Source organism: Chelonoidis abingdonii, chromosome 1 (genome assembly GCF_003597395.2).
Source record: "Chelonoidis abingdonii isolate Lonesome George chromosome 1, CheloAbing_2.0, whole genome shotgun sequence".
Lineage (NCBI taxonomy): Eukaryota > Metazoa > Chordata > Testudines > Testudinidae > Chelonoidis > Chelonoidis abingdonii.
This window is the reverse complement of record NC_133769.1, coordinates 84,530,134-84,536,718: the sequence shown is the minus strand read 5'-3', so window position 1 is coordinate 84,536,718 and position 6,585 is coordinate 84,530,134.

Here is a 6,585-nt window from a genome sequence, read left to right as displayed (position 1 = left end):
AGGAGGGAACAAACTCAAGCCAATGTGTACAAAGAAACCAAGATAATTTCCTCCCAAACCAACTAAATTCTCAGCATGACAAAGACAAAATGACCCCTTGTGTATATGAGTGTTAATTCCTGCACAAGACTCTTCCGTGTGATCACCCTCTCCACCTATCTATTCCCATTCATAGACAACATACCAATCAGCATCCTGTAGAGAGGAAAAGACTCAGCACTAGCCAGCGGCAAAATCAAGAATCTCTGGACCCACTGCAGAGAATTGCTTACCCAGGATTCAAAACAGGCATGGCTCTGGCCACATTTTTACCACCACGAGAAAGATTTGTAAAGATCCTAAACGTCATTGCATCAGTCATGTGTTGACAGTAGTCACCAGTAGGCAGTTATCTCCCAGGGCTAGGATGCTGGTGCCATGCATAGGCTTCATCCCCTGAATGGGATTTCTCAAAATGTGCCTCCAGAAATTCCTTCAGAGAACATGGAAATGCTTACCTTGTACAATGCAAAATTTAACCTCCATTCCTGGATCACATCAATGCCCTTTTCTTGGCAGGTAAGTACAAACTCGTTCTGAATGCCAGCCCAAATTCCATCGTACACTCTTCCATACTCATGATGGAAGTAAGCCTCACAGGTTGAGGCGCATACTTGAAAGACCCAATTCCAAATCTCAGAACACGTCCTTTTAGTTCACTTTGACAGCTGTATCAAGGGCATAGCTGAATAATAACAAATATGGCTATATGGGATTGGACCAATGGTTCATGGAGTCCAGCGTCCTGTCTGACAGCAGCCAATACCAGCTGCATCAGAAAAAAGCAAGAAACAATGCCCTAAGCAATTATGCTGCTCGTAGGAAGTTTCCTCCTACTTCTTCTTAACTTGGCTTTCGAGTAATATGTAAGTATTTATATGCTGTTGGACTTGATAAGCAGCCAAGGATCCTCCATTGCACTGGAAGAAGACCAGACTTCATGAAGAAAGGATGACTCCATCTGGATTCAGACCACGTACACTTTCATAGTTTTATTTTGCAGAGCTTATGGCCAGAAGAGACTATTTATATCATATAGTCTGACCTCCTGTATTTCACAAGCCCTTAAACTTTACCTAGTTGGCCCTGTATTCAGAGTATTAACTTATGACCAGAAGGTTTCTCCTGGGTCACTGAGGTTAATCCTCTGCCATCACATTCATCTCCGCCACTTAATCCTGTTCATAAACTTATTGAGCTCCCTCTTAAAGACAGGTTGTTTGCTCTATCTACTCCTATTGGGAGGCTGTTCCAGAACCTCACTCTTCTGATAGTTAGAAACCTTCTTCATACTTGGGTTTGACTAAAGCATATTTTCCCAGAAGATATCCAGTTTTGATTTGTGAAGACCTCAAGAGATGGAGAATTCACCACTTTCCTCAGTCTCCTATTCTAGTAATTAATCAGCCTTACCTCCTTTTTGTTTGTTTGTTTTTAAAGTGCCTTATTTCCAGTATGAATTTGTCTGGCTTCAGCTTCCAGCCATTGGTTCTCGTTATGCCTTTCTCCATGAGATAAGAGTTCTTTAGTACCTGGCAATTCCCCCCTTGATGATACCTTTACAGTGTATTCAAAGTTACCTCTCACCCATCCTTTTTTTTTTTTTTTTTTTAGTGGGTTAAGGTTTTTAGGGCTTTCAGTATAAGTGCTTTTCTCCAGCCCTCAAACCACTTTTGTGCTTTTCTCCAATTTTTCAACATCCTCTTCAGAGTGTGGACACCAGAAATGAACGATACTCTAGTAACACTCTCACCAATGCTGTATGTAAAGGTGAAAATGATTTCTTTTGTTTACACAGCCAAGAATCACATTAGCCCTTTTTAGTCACACCACTGCACTGGTTGCTCATGGTGATCTGACTGTCCACTTTTCCTATTCACTGCATTCCAATATAGTCCCCCATTCTCTAGGTATGCATTCCTTGTTTCTAGATGTATAATGGTGCACTTGGCTGTAATAAAATACATTTTTGTTTGAATGGGCCCAACTAACGAAATTATCCAGAATACTGTGTGACTGCCCTCTCCTCATTCTTTACTATGCTGCCAATCTTTGTAATCTGTAAACTTGATCAGCAATGATTTTATATTTACTTCCAGATCATTGGTGAAAATGTTGACTACCATGGAGCCCACTAGAAATCCACCCACTTTCAAAGTGATACCCCTTTTAAAGCTACTTTTTGCCATTTGTCCAATAGCCAGTTCTTAATTGAGTTAATGTCTGCTTTATTGTATAGTGCTAGTTTTTAATCAATGTAATGTCATGTGGTACTAGGCCGAATACCTCCCGAAAGGTTTGCAAAGTAGATTTCCAGTCCTTAGTATAAGTATCCTTTGCTAGGAAGGTGCAACTGAATTGATTCGATTCCCAACAGTTCTTTAAATTATATAGCTCTAGCTTCATATGTGGGGGTGGAGTGGGGATGGAGGGAGACCACTCCCATTTCTACCTATTGTACTATAATACTTTGCTTCTCTCCTTCCCCCCCCCCCCCCACAACTTCCCCTTTGTTATGAGGGGCAGAAAGATTTGTGATGCAGAAGGCAAAACTTATTATCAGACTTTTCTTTTGCTAGCAACTTCTCAGTCAACCTGTGCGGGTAGCCCAAAAACAACTCTCACCTCCCCCCTGTCCCCCCTGATTTAATCTTGGAACCTCCAGCAGTATTGGATCACCACTGAATTCCACAGATGGGAGGAGGGTATTAACCCATTATTAATGAAAGAGCAGAAACGTCTTAACTATGTTACAGAGGAGTGAAGAGGGCCTGAGCTTCATTGTTCCTGTATTGGAGGAAATGCATAGTTTATTACCACAGAAGAGCAGTGGGCATGAGGAAAGGGAGGGAGATGAGGTTTCTAGGAAAAATTAATATAAGGAATAATTCCTGTACAAACTTACCCAAGCTTCCTTCCCTTTCATGGTCTGTGTTCAGGTGGCAGGACTGGCTAGACTCCAGAATAGTTTCAAATAGCTCCTGGCTTGCGGCATGATTTGAGTTCCCTGCTGCAATGCCGTGACTTTGCCATTCATGGCAGGAGTCTCCACTTCAGACTCCTGCAAAGTACCCATAGTTGTACATGGGGTGCTGGTGGGGTCCCCAGCAAGTAAGGCATGCCGTTCTTCATCAAAGTGGCAGGTCTGTGGGCCATGCCAGATTTCTTCTTGCCTTCCGGTATGCCTAGTTGAAGTTCCTTCACTTTCACGTGGCACTGCTTCTGCTCTCTGCCATGCCCCTTTGCCAGCATCCCCCACCCAGTGTGCCTGTTGATGGCAACATTTCTGGCAGTGCTTGCGCAACCTCTTCACCCCAGGCCAAGAAGATTGAATACTACTTGTCCACTCCAGGCAGGAGCACATCTAGCAGCTCTGTGTTCATGGAGCTAGCATAGTTGGACAATCAGATGCAAATGACAAAAGTGAGCTGGTAGGCATGCTCACCAAGGTGGGGAATCAGGAAAAGGCATTTCAAAAACATGTGCAAGGTTTGAAGGCAGAGTGTAGGGTAGGGAGAGCAGGCTTCCAGTGTCTGTGACCCTTGGGAATGGAATTCCAAATTGTAACCAAAGTGGCCACTGTCACAGCGACAAGGGAAATGTGGGACAGCTGCTGAAGGACTGTTAGGTTGGTGCAATATGAGTATAGACATTTCATGACCTGTGTCAACCCTAAGTAAGTCAACCATGGCTGTGTAGTCATTCAAGGACATGGTGTTTATTGCATCAGAGTAACAGGGACCTTACATTGATACAAGACAAAATTTGGTACAGATAGCACTGCATCAGCCTAGTGCCTGTGATGCATGTATCCACGTTTGTACACATATGATCATATTACAGTTGGTGGTTATATGCCAACATAACTTGTATCGACTGAACTTTATAGGGCAGACGTGGCCTGAGTCTGACTTTAAGGAATGACTCATCTGACTGAAAACCTCACTGACTCTATTGACATTACAATGATTCTTAACAGCAAGTTTCAGTGGATTTCTACAAAGCTTGTCTTATGCAGGTGCGAAAGCTTTAGAAATGTGTTTTTTTTTTTTAAACCTTTTAAAAATAATAGGATTATAATGTGTAGGAAAACCGGCAGGACCTTATGGGGTCTTCAGTGTGCTTTTGCAGCATTGCAGTTGTTTGCCAACACACGTTAGGCATAGTATATACCATATTGATGGGTATTATGCACATGGGGTTTGTGTAATTATAGTAAGTGCTGTGAAGTTATGTTAACTGAATGTATTATCCCACAATTCTGTTCACCCATGTCAAGCATCCCACAACACTTTACAAAGCTGTGTGAATACTTTGTACCAAGCACAGTTAAGGAGTACTTTCAGGGCACATCAACACTTGGAATATAGTGTTCAAAATGAGATATGAGGAAGTAGAAGGAGGTACCAAGGACAAAGCTGGCACAAACAAGTGGATCAAGCTTAAATTCTCAGTGATGTGTAACAAGCTTTATAATTTATCAAATCATACTATGAATATTGCTAGCTGAAATGCCCATCTTTGAAGGGCACCATCTGTAAGGTGAACATGCACTGAGGATTTGCTTCCCAGGAGGGTTTATACGTCTCCTTTCAGTGTTACACTATTAGTTTTAGACAAATTTGGTTAAGTTTGGTTATTTGGTCTCTTAAACATTTTTAAGAATGAATGGTGAGTATAGTCAAGCAATTGACTACAACCTTTAGTCAATGGGGGAGAGGGGAACTGATCTATCCTTCACATAAGAGTGTGTACTCTACCTGCACCACCAGAAAAGCCTTCTAGTTTAAGTCTTCTGTTTCGGTTGCAGGCTGGCTTTCCCAAACCTTCCCAAAGGAGAGCACTGAACACAACTAGCTATTCTAAAAAACGAGCAGGGCTGATTTATTTGCTGAGCTTGGTGGCTAGGCTGCAGGGCCTTATCTTGGAGTCTTCCATGGGGAAGTTGCTCCCTTTCTCTGAAATACTACATTGGCTGTGGCCTCAGGTGTGCAACGTGGCACACACAGGAATGGTGGACAAGCCCAGTAGGAAGGGGAAGATAAACTATTTGCAAGAGACTATGCTGCATCATTAAACACTTTACTAGGATCTTTGTATCTTGTGCAAACTGCAGTCAGACTTGTACCATTTTTCTGCTCATGTATAAAGACTTGAAACATGCTGCTAAAAAAGGGAGATTCTGCTTGTTTTTACACTTTCCTTATTAGGAATATCCCTCTCAAGGCCTCTGAGTCCACTGAGTCTATTCCTTTTAAAAAGAGAAATTTATGGAGGAAACAGGATGGGGCATTATGTTTTAGAGATTAATCTTTGTAGATTTAGTCTGTAGAAAACACAGGTTGCGAAATCAAGTACTCAAAGTCATTAGTGCTAGAATTAAGGGAATCTGGGCAACATTAATTTGCCCCCTTGTGTGCATGCATGATTGATAGTATGTGATCATATAATTAAAGACTATTTTTTTTTCCACAGGAACTTGACCTAATTTCGTGACTGAGTTACTTGTATTACCATAACACCTAGGAGCTTTAGTCAGAGATCAGGACCCGATTGTGCTAAGTGCTGTACAAACACAGACCATTCAATAGTTTTGGGGTTTTTTATTGTTTTATCCTCCCTTATGTGGCACCAGACTTACCCATTACATCCATCCCCTGCATCGAACTCCTGCATTCAATTCAAAACTTTGAACGTGCTTTCACCATTGTGTGAATGCTACATTCATTAATATCTGTGACTCTTCACCAGACATGGTGGTATTTATCCCCATTTTACAGTTAGAGTATGGAGACACAAATTATGGCTAAAGTGTTGGGTGGCCAACTTGAGGTACTTACAGTTTGATATGTCACTCCTCAGGATTTTTATAACTCTGTATGTTCAAAGCACAGCTCCTCCAATCAACTGCAGTGGCAGCTCAGAATGTGCAACCCTGCTACAAATCGGATCCCTGAGGTTTCACATTGAGCAATAAGATGATAAACACATGATTAGTGATCACCTCTGAAAAGTATGGTTTAAGTGCCTTGCCCAGCATCACATTAGCAGTTCTGTAGCAGAGACAAGGATAAAACAATGCAAGAAAGCCTTCCAGCGAAACAGCAGTGAATTGCTCAGAAATGCACTTAAATAACTCCTAGATAGCTGTACTGTTGCCAATGAATGTAGCGGACATTTTCAGACAGGGCATCACGTGACTGCCTTATACATAGACCATCCTCTCTCTTCCTGCAGTCCCCTGACTCAATCCATATTCCACTGTGGTCCCATCACTTGGTGGGAATATTACCTGGTGGCTCCTTCAGGGAGCCATAAGCACATGAGTGTACCTGACACAGTTCACAAACTCCTCCAAAATCTGTTCCTTTTGCGGTGAGAGGGAGATGCTGGCACATCTCTAGGCAGAGTTGCAGCCCATCTGCTGGCTCTTCCAGTACCTCCTGCTGGGTTTCTGGCAGCACTTCTCCCCACACCTCCTGATTTTGCACTCCTCACAAGACCTCGTCAACTGAAAACATCCGCTCAATGTGCAGCCGCAGTCAA